At 41.4% G+C, this 19,852-nt stretch overlaps 1 protein-coding gene across 2 annotated transcripts in view; it reads left to right on the forward strand.

The window, feature by feature from the left end:
- FOXP2 (forkhead box P2) overlaps positions 1–19,852 on the forward strand; it is a 318,364-nt gene that overhangs the window by 43,556 nt on the left and 254,956 nt on the right. For both annotated transcript variants that reach the window (XM_081023624.1, XM_081023625.1), the window contains exon 3: positions 2,992–3,079. The gene's annotated coding sequence lies outside the window, so the exon portion shown is untranslated. The remainder of the gene's footprint in view (positions 1–2,991; positions 3,080–19,852) is intronic.

Below are 19,852 nucleotides of genomic sequence, written 5' to 3' on the forward strand. Positions count from 1 at the left end.
TCACATAATTTTTGGTAGGCTGAAAATACCTTTCCTTTATTCAAATTCATATCTAAATTAAAGGGAAAGGCCAACTTTTGAAATGGGGATGCTGGGAACATACAAAAAATTGTCTCTTTTTATAGGTACAGTTTTAAGTCACGATATTGCCAAATAGCTCTTATGCTTCATTACTTGATATTTAAAATATGCTTTCATGAATATACGGAACACACTGGCAAATTAATACTCTAGCAGCATAAGTAGTGATATAAAATAGCATGTAAAATTTGGCTAATGAGATCACAGTAAGTACTTGGACCTCTTCATGAGCTCATTTCACTTTCACATGATTATAAAACATAACTGTTAATTTATTTTTTGCATGTCCTTGTTAATTATAATGGTATCCAGTAGTGCTGCTGTAGTTAAGGGTCTCTCAATATTTCCTTACAGAAGGGTTACATAACTAAAGAGCCAGTGCTGGATTGTAGTGGGAAATTTTACACACAATTTCATTCTTAATTCACAATAGCTTGAATTAAAACTGTTAGAGTATAATTGTCCCCATTCTCTATTTTAGGAGACTTCTGGAGTTATGCTGTGTGGGGGTTAAAATGGATAACCATTTTTATTAGTTGTTAATAGTTTAACCATTTTTGTTTTAGTTTCCTGGGTAGTGGAATAAAGGGAGAGGTAAATCTTTTGATCCTACTTTGTATTGAGTGAGCTCCCCTAAGGTGAATTAGGAATTGGCTCAACATATGCAGCCCTTCTTGAGAAGTTACAGGAAAAGTTTGTCTCTCCTGTAACTTCAGGGTTGAAATGTTGGTATAAGTATACAGTGGTGCCTCGCAAGACGAAAAGAATCCGTTCCGCGAGTCTCTTCGTCTTGCGGGTTTTTTCGTCTTGCGAAGCAAGCCCATTAGCGGTTTAGCGGATTAGCGCTACAGTATTAGCGGCTTAGCAGATCAGCTGATAAGCGGCTTAGCGATCAGCTGTTAAGCGGCTTAACGATCAGCTGATAAGCGGCTTAACGATCAGCTGATAAGCGGCTTAGCGATCAGCTGTTAAGCGGCTTAGCCGATCAGCTGATAAGCGGTTTAGCGGCTTGGGAAAAAGGAAAAAACCCCCGCAGGAACTCGCAAGACATTTTCGTCTTGCGAAGCAAGCACATAGGAAATTCGTTTTGCGAAGCACCTCCAAAACGGAAAACCCTTTTGTCTAGCGGGTTTTCCGTCTTGCGAGGCATTCGTCTTGCGGGGCACCACTGTACTCACAATGCCATGAGCGTATGTCATATCATATTGCTCCCTAGAACTGAACTTCTCAATGCCACTCATAGAAGACAGTTACTTGGATATTTGCCCTTTCCTACCACCAGAACAAACACTTCCACGAACACGAGAGGGATTTAGATGAGGATAGAGGACAGCGGTTGATATTGCCCATAGTTTGTTGGCATGCATCTGCCCTGAGAGACAGCGGTGTGCACCTCTGGGGTTGAAGCCAAACTGCTGCATTTGCAGCACTGAAGTGACCTCCCTGGGGTGCTAGCCTGGGCAGTGTCTCTTCCCCCCCCCCCCCCCAAGTGGAGACTGTTTCATCAGGGGCTCTGGTTATGTGGTTCATATTAGTGAACAAGAGCTTAACAGAATATAAGGAACAAATATTAAATAACTTTTATGTATGCGCCCACAAAGCAACAGAATCTTACATCTTCTCATTTTGCATTCTGAGCAGGTAAAGAATTTTGGAGGATAAGTGATTCTCAAATCATAATACAGCTGAACATTATGAACTGGACATATTCATATTCCAAATGAGGTGATTGTGAATATTGTGACATTAGGAGCACTAATAGCGCTCCTCGGTGGTTTTCTGTAAAACAAACATATGAAAGGAATAGCAATAGTATGTGTTACAAATGCACCTGTAATTCTGTAGCTTAAGCTATTCAGCTGCACAATTAGTCCTCCTTTGGTTTTGTTTTTCCTTTAGACACCTTGTGGCAGGGTCCCTGTGGCCCTGGGTTGTTTGAGGGCATTGTGTAATTATGCCAGTCAAATTCTCCTTTTAGCAAGTGTGACCTTTTGCAACCTTCTCATAAATATTGTGCCCTTAAGTTTCATTGCACATTGGACTCCTGCATGCAGAAGACCCCAGACCCAGTCAACAGCATATCAAGTCAAAATGGTTATCAAGCGGCTGGGCTAGCAAATGCCTCTGCCTAAGTCTTTGGAGATTTGATCTCAATTGGAGTAGATAGATTTAGAGTCTGGGATCTTAGGGAGCAATCCATATCCCTGATCTACCACTCATCTACCATTGGGGAAAGGGTACTAAATGGAGGACTGATTTCCAGGCATTTGCTCCATAGTGAGTATTGGGAAGTTAGATTATATTGCACAACACCCCTGTCTGCTGGCAATGTCAAGATTCCAGGGGTTCCAGGTGCTTACCCAAAGTATGTGTTTCCTTCAAAAGGAGGTGCCACAGAGACTGTGGTGCCTTTATGATGTATGGTATATTTACACATATATCCAACCTGAGCCTACGATGGAGGCTTTCACAGCATTAATACCCCAAGAGGGCCTTGTTTCTTCCATAGCTGCAACTTTGGATTTAATCAGAAATAAAGCATCACTCTCTCGGTTCCCAGCTTGCTGCTTTGCTTTTAGCTCACATCACTCCAACTCTCTGCTCTCAACTCTAGCTTTGTTTTTCTAAGAAGGAGGCTCCACCCATTTGCTGTCTTGCACAGAGCCCTTTCCTTTGTTCTGCTTAATGACACCTCACCTCACTCAGAAGCTAGCTTGGCTATTTCAAGAATTGGAAGGGGGCCCAGGCCTTCAGCCTAACCCTTTCCCCAGCTCATAGATGAATGACAGTTATTGTTTACAAGAAGGTTTGGTGGCGATGCCGGTAAATACGTCATAAAGTGAAATGGAAATATATATCACTAGTCAGGGTAACACACAAGTTATAGCTGTCATATTTGGCTTTTATCAGGTGGTCTGCAATGCTGGAATTGATGTTCTGTACCACTCCAATTCAAGGCTGAAAATTAGAAAGGCTTTTTGAAGTCTGCAAAAGGAAGGTAAGTACAGTTCATTACTGTCAACTGCATTTCCCCCATCATAGAATTGTTCTTGTTTCTCTCTTCCCCCTAAACAAGCAAACCCCAATGTAGATCATGTGTTCTGTGATGAACATTGCTTCTTATGTAAAGCTGGATCTGGAGACCATAAGTAATCAGGTTTTGAGCCAGAGGGAAGACAACTAGTATTGTTCACATAACTTCTTCCTTTTCCTGCCCACAAACTTTCAAGATTATGCCAAGAGGGCTGGCCTAATCTTGCATGATGTGAAATTTCAGGCATAGACTCCAATACAAGCTGCTGCTCTGTGTGAGCAATGAACTTTGAATGGAAACCTTCTACTTGAAGTGTGTTATTTTTCTGGGTTTCCTTTTCAGAAGATTGGTGCCAGTTCTCAAACCTGATTTAAAAGTAAAAAGCAAATTGTAGCTTTGTGTGTAGTTACTTGTGTACAGCTGCAGAGGAGAACTACGCACAAGATTCTACTGTGCACACAGAGGGTGCACTGTCCCATGAAGCACTGTACACCTTGCTGAAAAGGCCTTATATTTGATTCCTCTCCTTTGTCCCTGTGACGTTAACATATGAGAGTGTTGGGGGTGAAATAGTTAAACAAGTTACCCAATCAGAACCCGGGGGGTGGAGTCAGAGGGACTATAAAACCAGCACTGGGAGGGGCGAAGGAGGAGTTCGTTGGAGTGGGAGTGAATTGGGATAGAGTCTGTGGGTAGGTTGAGTTAGTGTAGCGAAATAAGCTGAGTCAGGATCAGTTAGGGGCTAGGAAGACAAGGAAGACAATATCTGAGAGATGGTTTACTGAGAACAGGTAGTGGAAGTTATAGGTCTGACTAGGCACCCCATGATTGTAATTGACCGATACCGTTTATAAAACCACACCATCCGGGGGTGTGTGAAGAAGACACTTAGTAAACCCACATGAATACCGGGGCAAAATCATGCAGCACGCTCACAATTGTGGATTTGGAGCGCATATGGGTATTACATGTACAAAACGGAGAGTGGCTCAAAAATTTTATTGGCCAGGCATGGGGAAATACTGTCAAGCCTGTGACATGTGTCAGAGAAGAGGCACCGGTTAAGACAAAACAAAAGCCAAATCGTGCCCCTTGCTTATCATATCAACCCCTTTTCAACAGTTAGGGCTGGACCTCATATGGCTATTGCCTAGAGCCAGCAGGCGGGGAAACAGATACATCCTCACCATAGTGGATTACGCAACCAAATATCCAGAAGCCATTCCGTTGCGAAACATTGAAACGGAAACGGAGGCAACTGCTTTAATTAACTATATGAGTAGATTGGGCTTTGCCAGTAAAATAGTCACTGACTTGGGTTCTTCTTTCACATCAAGACTAATGAAAAGACTATGGGAAGTGTATTAAGCATTTAACACCAACACCTTACCACCCTGAAACTAATTGATTAGTTGAAAGATTTAATGGAACCCTAATGAGAATGATTAAAGCCTATATCGTGGAAAATCCCAATGATTGGGATGACAAGATACAACCAGTACTGTATGCATATAGGGATGTACTCCAAGAAAGTACCGGGTTTAGCCCATTTGAATTATTGCTGGGACGTAAAGTGAAAGAGCCCCTGGACTTACTTCGCATGAATTGGGAAGAACAGCAAGATCAAGATCCAGAGTCCATAGTGGAGTATTTGTTTAATTTGCAGAATACCTTAAAGAGATCCCTAGAGTTAGTGGGGGAAAATTTAAAAAGTTCCCAAACCAAGAAAAAAACTGGTATGACAAGAAGGCCAGGGTAAGGTCATTTACCCCTGAGAGTGAAGTATTGCTGCTGAGACCAATTAAAGGAAACAAACTACAGTTAGCTTGGGAAGGACTGTATAAAATAATAGCCAAAATGAATGAAGTAAATTATGTGATCCAACAAGGAGAGAAAGGGCGGAAAGTGGTGCATGTAAATATGATCTAACCTTATTTTAGAACAGAAAACTGGGCACTGCATGCCCTACGAGAGGATCCAGGTGAACCAGACATACCATGTTGGGGGGACAAGAGAGAGTCCCAGGGTAGTTTAAAGAACATTAAATTGGATCCGTCTTTAACCCTTAAACAGCAAGAGGAAGTGAAATAGATCTTGCAGGAATATGAATCCTTATTCAGTAATATTCCAGGAGTGGCCAAGGGTGTGGAACATCGGATAGACACAGGGGAAGCCAAACCCATTGCTGTGAACCCCTACTGAATACAGAATTGGGGCCGTATTATGCCAGCCAGGACCAGACGGAGACCTACATCCAGTCACCTACATCAGCAAAAAGTTACTGCCTAGAGAAAAGCACCTCTCGACGGTTGAGAAAGAATGTTTGCCAATTGTGTGGGCCCTTCAAAGATTGAAGCCGGACATCTGGGGAGGAGGCTTTGTGTTATGTACAGACCACTCACTATTGATATGGCTTTGATTGATGAAGAGTAATAGTAAGTTGCTGCGGTGGGCCTTATTACTATAAGACTTCAATTTTACCATCAAAAGTGTGAAAGTATGCTTGAACATTGTGGCGCATGCCTTATCACAAAAACCAGAGAGTGAAGGATGAACAGAGATACTCAACAATTTACTTGTTTATGTATGTATATATATGGGGGGAAAACAAAACGAAACACAAAACTGTTTGATCAGGAGTGTAACTCTAAGAAATTAACTCTCCTGAATCGAAACTTCTTAAGGGGGGAGGTATGTGACGTTAACGTATGAGAGTGCTGGAGGTGAAATAGTTAAACAAGTTACCAAATCAGAACCCAGGGGGTGGAGTCAGAGGGACTATAAAACCAGCTCTGGGAGGGACGAAGGAGGAGTTCGTTGGGAGTTGGGTGGTTGGTTGGAGTGGAAGTGAATTGGGATAGAGTCTGCGTAGGTTGAGTTAGTATAGCGAAATAAGCTGAGTCAGGATCAGTTAGGGGCTAGGAAGACAAGTACCGTATTTTTCGCTCTATAACACGCACCTGACCATAACACGCACATAGTTTTTAGAGGAGGAAAACAAGAAAAAAATATTCTAAACAAAACAGTGGATGTATGGTTTTTGTGGTTCATGCTGTGGCCACAGACGTGATCTGACGGTGAGTTTGGGGTAGCCCAATGCAAAAATCCTGAGGATCCATGTGGATCCATGCTTTGTAACCACGTTTTTGTGCCATTGCAGCCCCATGAAACAGTGGGTGCGTGTGTGTTTTTTGGTGCAGGCTGTAGCCATGGATATGCTATGTGATCTGATGGTGAACTTGGGGTGACCCAGTGCAAAAATCCTGAGGATCCATGTGGATCCGTGCTTTGTAACCACGTTTTAAGTAGGGAGGGAAGGAAAAGCATTCAAGGGACAAGGAGCACATGTGGGGTGGGTGGAGAAGGATGCGGCTAATAATGCAGGCGAGGGGTTTAAGGGGAGAAGGAATACGCTTGGGGTGTGTGGAGAAGGATGCGGCTAATAATGCAGACGAGGGGTCTAAGGGGAGAAGGAACACGCATGGGGTGTGTAGAGAAGGATGCTGCTAATAATGCAGGAGAGCGGTTTAAGGGGAGAAGGAACACGCATGGGGTGGGTGGAGAAGGATGCTGCTAATGATGCAGGCGAGGGGTCTATGGGGAGAAGGAACACGCATGGGGTGTGTGGAGAAGGATGCTGCTAATGATGCAGGAGAGGGGTTTAAGGGGAGAAGGAGCTCGGTGGGGTGTGTGGAAAAGGAGCTTTTCGGCGAGCTGAGCGGGGAGGGGGGAGGGAAAGAGCACTGTTGCTTTAAAGTAGCCAACCGGACAGCAGCCACTTACAGCAGTGTAAGCAGCTCCTTTCCTCTCCCGCTTTGCTCCTTCTCTCCCTCTTTGCTGCTTTACGCAGCTAATGGCGAATCCCTTGCAACCCAAGTCTGCTCAGCAGATCAGCTGAGACGCTGGGAGAATTGTAATTTCCCCCTCTCACTCATCCGTGCCCTCCTGTCCCCAGCAGCCTTTTTAAAAACTTTTTTACTGGTTTTCACTGCGCTTGTGGCTCAGAGCCCTACCGTGCCCTGCCGTCCCTCTGCAGCCTCATTGCTCCGTTTAGAGAGCGGACCTTTGCTAGCTGAGGCTGCAGCAGCTGTTGCTGGCTACAAGGCGCTTTTTCCGGCTCGCTATGGCTCCCGTCTGTCCCTCCTCCCGTGTAAGCGGCTGCTGGCCGCTTTGCTGCCATGGCTCTCCTTCCCTCCCTCCTCCTCGGCTCCTCCCCCTCCTCCTGGCTATAAAGCAAGCAAAGCTAGAGCCGCGCAAAGCGGGACAGAAGCCTTGCAAGCGGCTCCCGCTTTGCTTGACTGACGGCAGCCATGGCTCCGGTCGAGTGCATTCGCTCCGTAACACGCACAGGCATTTCCCCTTACTTTCTAGGAGCAAAAAAGTGCGTGTTTTGGAGCGAAAATTACGGTAAATATCTGAGAGGTGGTTTAGTGAGTGAGAACAGGTAGCAGAAGTTATAGGTCTGCATAGGCACCCCGTGATTGTGATTGACCGATACCGTTTATGAAACCACACACCTGTTAAACTGCAATAAATAAACAGAAGTTTATGTTCCAGTTTAACCCTGACTGGACTCAGTATTGTACCAGGTAGGGCCTGGGTGGTGGCAGCGAGAAATAAAGTGGTGGCACAGGGATCAATAGACGGTGAAACGTCCGGGGACCCTGTGTGATCGCCACAGTCCACTGTAATCAGCCTGCTGCCAAGGCATAGCATATTCCTTCCTTATGACATTGCAAAAATGCAGGTCTTCTCTCTGGCTTCTTAGCCAACAAACTGACATCCATGCCACCTCCCATTTTGAGTACTTGAGTCTTCTTGCTGGGAACTCACTGTGATCCCTCACATCTATCCAGATTTCGCTTCCAGAATCAAGTCATATTTCTCACAACACAGAGTACTAGCTACTATACGATCACAGCCGAATCAAGTCATATTTCTCATTGCTTTGATCATGTGATGTTTCTCCTGAAATCCTAAATTTGGGTACTGTGTGCTCCCAGATCCAGCAGAATCTCCTTATACTGTACTTACAGAACATATTTGTAAATGCGTCACTCTTACTTCTTTGAAGTCTAGTATATTTTCTTGTTTCCTCCCTGTATTGTTACTTAGCCTTTAACTAGGCCTACGCATGTACAACTAAAACAACAATATACTGCTTTAGCTGAGATTCCTGCATTGCAGAGGGTTGGACTAGATGACCCTTGGGGTCCCTTCCAACTCTAAGATTCTATGCTTCCCTCTTCCCTTTCCTCTGTTTCCCCTATATCAAATGTTAGGCTATAAATTTCTTAAGGCAGAGACTTGCCCTTCTGTATCTGTGAATAACGTGCAGTGATGGAGATTAGATAGATAGATAGATTTGTGTGTGTGTATGTATCTGTGTGTATGTATGTATATATATGCACGTATATGGGTAGGTTAATAATACATTTTGACTGTTGAAATGGTTGAAATTGAGCATTAATTGATACAGTATCAGTGAATATTGTGATCCTTTTCTGTAGTAACATGGTGTTGATGACCTGAGTGGCACAGTAATGAGCTAAATGCCCCCCAAACAATAAAAACCAAAGAAAATGGGTTGATCCTTGGAGAAATTTTTTCCTTTGTGTATGGCTCTAGGGATTAGACCATTTCACAGGATATTGTGGCTGGGTTAGTAGCGCATGCAGTCCCAGGACTTCTCCTGCATCTTGTCTATGAGTAGTACACGCGATCTTCGCTCTGACAGACCAAAACAGCTAGAGAATAGAAAGAATGATCTGATACTGCTATTTTTTAATGCAACTATATCAAAGTTAGATATAGATTTGTACCTTACATACGTGGTAACAAAAAGATCAAAATAGCATTTTAAGTTTTCAACAGGTTTATGACTGAGCTCTAATAGATCCCTTTCCAAACTGTTAATAAGAGCGAGGGAAACTGGATAATTGGGGGCTTTCACGCCATTTTTCAAAATTAGGTAACATTGCAGTACAGAATTCAGAATTGTCTTAAGTCTAATTTCTGTGTCTTAACCTTTTTCAAACTAAACTCATCATAAAGATGCTGTGATGATTACTGACATATTGTGTACAAAGTGAGCAGCAGATAGATGGGTCAACCCTCAATTTTCTATCAGATTATTATGATTGGATAGATTTTTCTCATTGTTACTTTGTGTTGAATGATTATTGTAATTGATTTATGTAGTTTTTGATAGTTTGGATGCCTTGAGCATGAAAGTAGAAAGGCAAGATACAAATCTAATAAAGAAATGCCACTATGCACAGGTGATGTAGGCATCTTACACAGGTGTAAAACATATGTTCTAGGGAATAATTGTCTTATTGGAAATTAAGTGAGTTAGACGTGTGAAAAGTGTGTTCTGTTAGGCCTGCATGAGCTATACTACTAAAGAATTAGTGGAGTGGCATGAGCTATATTCTAGAAGTTTTCACATTCCTGGCTAGAAAGTAAATGATGACAGCAGTGGGTGGGAAAGGATGAATAATAAAAGAAAATATAATATATGTATATCAATCAATATTTATGTTGATATTTGTAAAAAAAAGTGTTCATTGTCTTGAGCTCTGTGGGGAACCAATCAATTTTATGACACATTTGAATCACTCTAACAAGATAATTGTAGCCTGTTAGAACTCTTAGACGCGTTAGAACTTATAGAAACATATTAAATGGAATTTAGAAATGAACATAGTCCTTTCCTTCTTTTGCAAAGTCAAATGTACTTTGCATTTGTAAAAATCAAATTTGTGGCCTGGAACTACTAGGTTGTAAATTTTCCTATGATTATACAAAGTAGCAAAATATGGATTTTAACAGGCCTCCTTTTCAATTGAAGTGAACATTAAGTACATTCTTAATGGTCTGATTTGCTGGGAAGAGCACTATTACAATAATCTTCTTCTTTTTTACAGCCCATATCAGAGATGAACTTGCATCACTTATTACAAAGTTTATGCTTTGGGAGACATTTTCACGGTATATCCAAGTGATGCCCGACATTTCTTGGAATTAATGATATCATCTTCCAAAAAGAGTTGTTTCTCAAACACATTTGATTGTTTTGCATGTCGTGGCTATTAACAGTAGCTATTTTTGAAATCTCCAACAGGTCTTTTTAAAGATACTAAAAACTGCTGCTGTTTCAGTTACTGTTTGAAAACTTTATAGAAGAGAAGGCATTATAGCCTAGCATTGAGGCACAAGTAGTAGAGGTGAAAACTCCATAATCTTCACTTGACTTGACTTTTAAATGAATTTTAAATCTTGAAAACACTGGTCTATCTCTGTACGTAGTTGTTACGTAGAGTAAACTGGACGTTAAACACGGGCATCATGCCAAGCCCTAGTTTGGAATCGAAATCAGAGACCTTCCACACATGAACCATAGTTCAGAGCTGATGATTTACTTTAATTCTCTTTCTGCTGAACATGCCAGTCTCTCTAGATGAAGTAGTCTCTGAAACAGCAGCTGGCTGTAACAGTGGTTTGTTAACTTAGATACCACACCAGATTAGCACAAACCATGGTTTGCAAATTGCTTCAGACTACAGTTCTGATTCAGGCTTGCTCCCAATCGGAAACCATGGTTCTGACAATTTGGAGATTACTTTAAACTGCAGTTAAATTTTCTTCACCATGGTTTGGGATGATGTCTGAATTGAACTGGAGCTTAGAGCACATTCCAAGCTGTCAGCTTCATTAGGAAGATACTTTTGTGTTGAATTAGGCACCTGTGTTGTTTAAGCATATTGTAGTGTCAAGGGAGAATTTTCCTTTTTCCCCTCCACTGCTACTTCACTCTGCCTTACTTGCTTATTCACTTCTGCCTTGTCTTACTCTAGTGTTCTCAGTGCAACTCACACCACAGCAGGTCTAATGTAGATTGACGCCTTTGCCAGAGGACTGATTGAAACTTGTGTCTCATAGTTGCTAATGTTCACTGAACCATTTTATTGAAGATAAAGTAAATAAAATAGATTGCCATATGAGAATTCTCTGAAATCAAATGGAATAATTTGACAGGTTTAAGCCCATGAAAAAAGCAAAGCACTGAAGCAGACGGGAATACTTTCTATTCACAGCATATCAAGGAAAAAGTTGTTTTCATTGTGTGTGATCTTAAAAGTACCTGTAAATATACCCCCAAATGGTAAAGTTGAAAATCTGTTAGCAAGGTTTAAATATTGTTATTAAAAAGTAAGTTTAAAAAGGCTTAATAAGTTTATGAAAAAGAACGCCGCTTTGTCAACTGTTGTATGAGATTTCAGCACATAGATTGCTAACCATCTATTTATCAGCACATTCATAATACAGTTTATTGTGTGTTCTGTAGGTAGAGATGACAGGCATAGGAAACCTGTATGTTTAATTGCATTTCATTTGAATAAAATTGAATTGCTGTTTGAAAATTGTAATGTGCTGCATTTAAAGAGAAACAAGTAATCATTGCTGGCAAATAATTTTAACTATATGGTTTGAATGTACTGTAGCATTACTGGTTTATGTAATAGATAGCAGCTTATCTGAACTGATAATTTTTTGCACCAATTCCAGCCAAATTCCCCCCTACCCTCCGTTTTCTTTTTAACCTCTTTCAGCCTGCACAACTTATGATCAGCCAAGCTGACTTTGCCCACCAGTAATGAATTCTGTTTGACAGCCCCCCCCCCCAAGTTTTTACTGTCCTGGGCAGACAGCAAAAACAGGATGTTTAGTGGGACATATGTGAATTGTTGCCTGTATTTGGCTTCATGAGTCACAAGATGTGCAGCTCAGTATTAGTGATGTCTTTTCATGCTTTTCCATGGCATGTGCATTTCCACACACTTTGTCCTTTGCTCCCAAACTTGATTGGGGGGTAGGGTGTTACAGTTTATATGTTCTCCTTATGCCACAGGGCCCACCTATGTTACTTGTATAGGAAAATAATTGTTTTCTGGAGATGCGGGCATCTCCCCTCTTTCTTTTATTATTAGCCAGTTAACTGTCCATTTACGTGACCGGTTGTGAACTCTCTTCCACTTCCCTTATCCTTGAAGCCTTGCAGCACTGTAATATTCTGCTACAAGTAATATGTTTTATTTGCACACAGCTACAGTTGGGATTCTGAACTGATGGGAAAGCTGTTATCCCTCTTCACATAAAGCCACACCCATAGAACACAAAGAGGGAAGGGATGCTGTTCTTCATCCTATGCCATTACAATATTCCCTTCCTGGTGCTGAGCCATGAAAAATGTTTGTTGGTCACTCTGAGAATTACAGGTCAACCTTTGTTTTTTTCATCCAAGAAAAGCTTGGACATACTTGGCACCAACACCTGGATTCAAGAAATTATAACTTTTGAGAAAACAAAAGTAGATGTAATGTTCAGCATATGTTTCATTAGCAATACAGTGTGTGGGTGTGGGTGTGGGTGCTTGTGCGTGCAGACATGTGGCTCATTTTAAAAGTCATTATGACTATCTGCCAAAGTTTCTAATTTGGAAAGACACATTTATGAATGTGTACAGTGCACCCTTTAGAAAATTGGCAGTTTTCTTCCCTTTTGAATATGATTTATTTTTGAGTTCACTGTCCCAAAGGCTAACCTATTATGATCTTGATAGATTACAAACCCCAGTCCCTGCAGAAATAACTGTAGTGTGCTAAACTTTAGATATTGAGAAGACAAATATTGAAAGTGGGTTTCTGAAATACCAAATGCCCTATAATAATTCTCTTTAAAAGAGGCACATTCATGGCTCTGCCATGTAACTGCTTTGCAACCTTAGAAATAGCTTGCTCATTGATACGGTTTACATTCATTGTGAGCTGCTCATTTTTCTTCATCTAAGGAGAGTGCGAGTTGCATGCCCTACATCTAGAAGCAGCTACTTCTCCAAAGGCATAACAATTAATAGAGTAATAGCGATGAAAGAAAAGAAGCAGAGTTTGCAGGTATTATACAATAGTTCTGGAGGAATAGAAAAAGGGAGGACTGTGTCTCTAAATATTTGCATCCAGATATATTTATATTATCGCTGTTCTAAAGGTGATTATTTTCTGTGGTTAATGTAAGACAAGATTTTTTTTTTTAAAAAAAGCAGGCTTGACCTCATTTGACCTTTCTGACGTTCAGTCAGTTAAAAGGTTTGTAAGACGGTTAATTACCAAACGGTATGATCATTATTCATCTCATCATTTGATATATAACGTCAAGTGAATTGCCTCCCTGGAGTGCACTGTGTTTCACAGATCAATAGATTTAGTAAGAGCTTGAAGGAGAGCTTTAAACATTCAAAGAAGGGAAAGTGTATCCTGCTCAAAAAATGCCTTATGTAGATATTTCGTGTGAGTTTGGAATTACTTTGTTTACTTCTAAGCAAGCCACATTGGTTTAAGTTTTTTATTACATCTTCTGATTTCACTGAAATTAAAATGTGGAAGTAGCTGCTGTTTTACACTGTGAAATGTATATGTATATATAGTCCTAATTTTAAACACTTATTCACTGCCAGCCATGTGTTAAGTCCTTTAAATATTTTTTCCTGCTGTTCTAAATTGAAATCCGCTATTCCACATTCTTGTGGTACATCTTATTCTTTGCCCCAACACAGAAAATGGCTGTCCTGCATATTAAATATATACTTGTGTTTAATATTTATGCAGCATTTTTCCACATTTCCATTAGTTTTAATTACTTCAGTTTGTGACCTACCCCACATCCCTCAAGTGATAAAGAATACGCTTTGACTAGATTTGGATTTCAATGCTAACATCTTAATTATACAATACTTCTCTGGTTAAACCAAAAATCCTGTACATGGCTTGCTAAGACTTAGCAGTTGTGTATTATAGAGGGGTTGTTTCTTAAAATACCTAACGAAAAGTCATCTCACATAAGTGGCAGCATTGCTATATTTCATTCGTTTGATTATACAGGGGTTCCCCCATTCATGCGTGATTACATATACACGTGGTGCTGGGAAATAGTTAAATAATTCAATTCAAACCCAGAAGTGATGGGAGAGAACTGGAGAGTCCTCATGGCTTGTGAGGAGATGCTCCCTGGAGCCTGATAAGGACGTCAGTGAGGGCAGAAGAAGCCCTGAAGAGACTGGAAGAACAGCAAGGCTTTGTTTATGCTGCTCAGCTTCCCCACCTAACAGCTGATGTGCAGGGGAGGACAGCAGGAGCTGCTGCTCTTCCTTGCATCCTCCAGTCTTCATTGCAGCAGTACATTGTGATGGAAATGTCCGTCCTTCTTTAGCAGCAATGGTATTGATATGGAGTAGGGTGAGCGTCCATCAGTATGTTGGTTCTTGTTTAAAGTAGCATTGAGTAACAGTCTAAATACTAGAAATCTCCCTGATATAAATGGATAAAGATACTTGATAATGAAAAACACACTTGTAAGCATTCTCCTTCAGTTACCAAGCAAATAACTAAAATGAAGGAAACTCGGGCAACCCAATCTATGCAAAGCAAATTAACTTGTATTAAACAATTAGCCACACATTTTTAAAATTACAGGGATGAACTAGAAGCACATCAGTTGTACCCAGCTTAATTTCACTTTCATAGACAAAAAGGTGCAACCAATTAGAAATGAAGTAGATAATGTGGCTGTGAAAAAGCAGTTTCCGCTCTTATTAGAATCACATTTAAATGGCAGAACCTGAAACCCAAGAGTGCAGTGTGAGTGGAAAAGATTTAAGGAAATTTGTACGAAGTCTATTCTGAAATGAGAACAAGGATGGGGGATAAATTAGCACTTTGGGGTTGTTGTGTTTTTTTAAGGGAGATTAGTCCAAAGTTTTTTGTTTATCCTGAAGCTGTGGAGAAGCCATAGATCAGTGGTAGAGAATATGCTTTGCATTCAGATGCTACGAAGTTCAGTCTCTGGCACCTCCAATGGAAAAGATCAGTTAGCAGGCAGGGGGAAAGACCTCTGTTTGAGACCCTACCAGTCATGTTTAATTGTCACTGGGGTCTGACTCAGTATAAAGATGCTTCACATAGTTGTTGTTGTTTAGTCGTTTAGTCGTGTCCGACTCTTTGTGATCCCATGGACCAGAGCACGCCAGGCACTCCTGTCTTCCACTGCCTCCCGCAGTTTGGTCAAACTCATGCTGGTAGCTTCAAGAACACTATCCAACCATCTCGTCCTCTGTCGTCCCCTTCTCCTTGTGCCCTCTATCTTTCCCAACATCAGGGTCTTTTCCAGGGAGTCTTCTCTTCTCATGAGGTGGCCAAAGTATTGGAGTCTCAGCTTCAGGATCTGTCCTTCCAGTGAGCACTCAGGGCTGATTTCCTTCAGAATGGATAGGTTTGATCTTCTTGCAGTCCATGGGACTCTCAAGAGTCTCCTCCAGCACCATAATTCAAAAGCATCAATTCTTCGGCAATCAGCCTTCTTTATGGTCCAGCTCTCATTTCCATACATCACTACTGGGAAAACAATAGCTTTAACTATACGGACCTTTGTTGGCAAGGTGCCTCACATGGTACCTTATCTTAAAATAGAGATAGGGAACCTTTAGGCCTCTAAAATGCCCATCATTCCTAACCATTGGGCATGTTGGCTAGAAATGATGAGAATTGTACTCCAACAAAAACTGGAGGAAAACAGGTCTCCCATCCCTGTTTTACATTGACTATAAAACCAAGACTTTTGCTACTATGGATTATGTCCTGAATAGAACTCGCTCAATGAAATTACAGCCCAGCTTTCATAGTGACCTGCTGTTTATTCTGTATATATTGCATTGCTAAAACAAGAGCATTAAAATGTCAACAATACTAAGCTTTGCACCTATACTGGCGAGAACCTTTGTATTTTAATTAACTACAGTATGTAAAAATATAGCAATATGTCATATCTTTGCCAACATGACAATATAGCTAACCCTATTGCAACACTTAGTGTAAAACAAAAGGAATTAAGATATTCTGACCAAGAGTATCCTCCTTTGTGCTGCTACGGAGAATCTAAGAACAGAGGCACAATAGTGGGGTTTTTTTTCCATATGATGTCTGAGAAAATTACTTGCTAAAAATGGACTTACTTCCCTTGAAGCATTAAAATATCCAACAAACATGCTACGTCTACTCTTACAACCACAGTTTATTATTCATTCCTAGCTCTTACTTCTTATCTTTGATCTTTTCTAATAGTGCTTCAAGCAATTGATCTCCCTCCCCCTTCTGTAGCCACAAGCCCCTCTCACTTCGTGTTCAACTGTTACTTCCCTTCCCTGGTGTTTCCCTTTCTGCCTCAGGACCAGACTGTTCAGTTACTTTGGTTTTTTATGTTTTCCACATTGGAATCAACATTAGAGAGGCAAGGTCAACAGGAAGAGCAAATTAGAAGACTACGTGGGAAACATTTACACTCAGAACTGGGTGGCAAGATCCTTCTACAGGTAGTTGATTCCAAATTGTAATATGCCTCTGTTATGTTAGCTAAGATAGGAGGCAAGAGACCTCCACCTGATATGTCAGGTGACTAACAGGTGGCTATTGTTTTCCCAAAATGACAGTGCAGACCAAATTCAGAAGGCCTGGGGTGCCTAATTACACCTGCAAGATTGAAGGTTCCCTGCCAGTGTTCTAAGGGTTTAGAAGATCTTTTCATGTGTTGGTGAGCTGCTTTCTAAAGAGTTGAAATTGCACTATCAATTTGGGATCTCCACAGGATTTTCTGAAGCCTGGGTGCCATTTTGTCCACAGAAGATCATCCTGATCTTGCAGTCTAAAATAATCAGTAAGGTCTCCTGGTGCTATTTTTCTAGAAAAAAGGTGCCGGAAGTCACCAGGAGTGCCTCCCTTGTTCTATTATAATGGCAATGGTGCCCATCTGAGAGGTGTCAGAACTGAGTTCTGGCTAGTTCCAGCTAAAAAAAACCCTGCAGGTCTCCTTTGCCTTTTGAGATGCTTGGAATGTCTCCTGCACTATGTTAGGTGTGGTCTTTCATTAAGAAGGGGAAAATAAATTTCTCTAGGGAGGGATACAGAGTTTATGCGGCTTTCTCATGGTTCCATAGACACACAGTATTTAAATGGCAATCATTCCATAAAACCGACATGTCCCAGAATAATGCAACATAAAGACGTAGCATCATTCCAAGCAATATGGATGGGAAGGTGGTTGTGGTGGGTGGGTGGAAGATGAAAGTCCTCAGTAAAACCATTACTGTTAATGTGTGCGCGCATGTGCCTGTCATTTCCTTCCCACAATATTACAGTGGTACCTCGGGTTAAGAAGTTAATTCGTTCTGTAGGTCCGTTCTTAACTTGAAACTGTTCTTAACCTGAGGTACCCCTTTAGCTAATGGGGCCTCCTGCTGCCACTGCGCTGCCAAAGCACGATTTCTGTTCTCATCCTGAAGCAAAGTTCTTAACCCGAGGTACTATTTCTGGGTTAGCGGAGTCTGTAACCTGAAGCATCTGTAACCCAAGGTACCACTGTACTCAGATGAAAACTAAGTCATAAAATATTTTTCTTTTTTTAATAAGTCTGTATATTGCTTTTCAAGACAAACCTTTTCAAAGCAGTTTACAACCACTTGGCAGTGTACAATAAAGTACACTTTTAAACATTATAAAACAAAATATTGCAAACTATATGAAAACCGTAAAAGCCAAAATTATGCCAGCAAAGTATTAAAAGGGTAAGTAGAAGCATTGTAGTGCATTTGGTGGGGGAAATAGTGGTTGCAAGCAGCAGAGATGCTGCAGAAAACCACAGAGGTACTCCACTATTCCTTCCCCATCGCAGAAATCCACCCCCTCACAACTTAGAGCAAAAGGGAGGAGATAGTTCCATTCCTCTTTTACCTCGCAGCCCTCTCTTCCACTTTTCAGGCTCAACTTTCAAAAACATGGCTCAGCAGTGGTCTTTGTGGATCAATGTCAGTATCTTGAATTGCACCTGGAAGCTAACTGGCAGTCACTGCAGATAGACAGCAATAGATGTTGCATACTCTATTTGCATGGCACCTGTAAGCAGCTACATGTCACACACTGCACCTGCTGCAGCTTTCAAAGCAGTCAACAGGAGCAGTCCCACAGAGCAAATTGGAGCACTGCTAAGGGATGAAGCACATGGAAGCACATGAGAGGGGGCAGTCAACCTATTGGTTTTAGAGAGTAGCGCTCTTGGTCATCTTACTCCTGAGCATGTCACAAGCAAAGCCAATTTTGGGGTGGGGAGAGATCCAGACTGGCTCGTTTACAAGCACAATTCAAGGCGCTTACATCATTCTTCATTACCTCGCTTCAGTAAAATTTAAATGCATTTGTGAGAGTTTGGAATCCTGTGGCATTCTGCAAACCTCTGGGAAATGGGACATATCCATCCGATACTGCATTGTGAAACTGATCAGTAAGAAGCAATCAGAAGCACAGGGAAGAATTGCTCTGAAAATCTGAATAATCCGAGTCTTCATGCTTCATGTTTAAGCAAGGAGCGTATCCAATTTCTCCTATCTTAATTCTCCACTTTCTTCTGTCTACATGGTTGCATGAGGGGCTATCACGAATGCTAATCTTTATTTAGAATATTTATTAACTGCTTTTCAACAGAAGATTCCAGGTTATTGTGACTAAAACTATTCGCACAACAGAGGAATAATATACCAAGGGGAGGAACAAGATAAAAGGCAGGCATAACACAAAACTAAAGAAGGAAGAAAGGCAGTTCTGACTAAAATAACATCTAATATCATTCTAGAGCCGTAGTGGGAGGCATGGCCTCCAGGGAAATGGGGCAGAAGGCAGGAGCAGACAAAAAAAAATGACCAATGTAGGTTCAGTTTGTGTTGGTTACACATTAAAAACATATATATATATATATATAAAATTTTCTATACAGTCATCCGAGAATCACAGGGTGGAAAACCTGGAAACTGATCAGCCTCCGAGGGTAAACCAGCCTCATAGGTCCTTCGCCTGTGGGGGAAGTTACTGAGAGCCTAAATCTCAACAGGAAGTGGTCTGACCTATGACAAGGGACTAATGCCAAAATCTCCCACTTTGAGATCACCCTCTTCCCGCCCAGTTGAGAAAACAAGGTCCAGAGTGTGGCCTGCCATATGCGTTGAGCCAGTGACATGTTGGGACAGCCCCATGGTCATCATGGCAGCCGCAAAGTCATGAGCCACCCCAGAGCTAACTTATTGGATGTTGAAGTCCCCTAACACTAGAAGTCTGGAAGTTGCCTCGACACTTCCTCCAAGACCAGCTCTGTCTTCTCAGGCAGGGAGACTGCTGGGCAGCAAGACAGATGGTAAACCAGCAGAATCCTTAATCTGTCCTGATTATCCAATGCCAGGAACAAAGGCTCTTGAACCAAATCACTCTTAAAGGAGATCAGGAAGCTTCCATTAGTGCAGAACCTGGCTGCTAGAATTTGACAGGTACAACTAGAGTTGTTATAATATTCCACCTAATTTGAAAGTCTACTTTGACTGCATATTTGCTTCCAGGCACAATTTAAGGTGCTGGTGCTTACCTATAAAACCCTAATGACTTGAGACACAAATACATGGAAGGAGCACCTCTTTTAGTAGCAGCCTGACCCTTTCCCCAAGTAAGCTCTAAACGTAAACCCTTTCCATAATGCAGAGGGCATTTTCTGCAGTGGCTCCTTGACTTTGAAGTGCCCTCTCTAAGGAGACACATCTATATGGCTCTGACTTGGCAAGCTTTTTTTGGCAAAAAGTGAAGAACTTCATAT

Source organism: Podarcis pityusensis (genome assembly GCF_964106645.2).
Source record: "Podarcis pityusensis genome assembly, chromosome: 10".
Taxonomy (NCBI): domain Eukaryota; kingdom Metazoa; phylum Chordata; class Lepidosauria; order Squamata; family Lacertidae; genus Podarcis; species Podarcis pityusensis.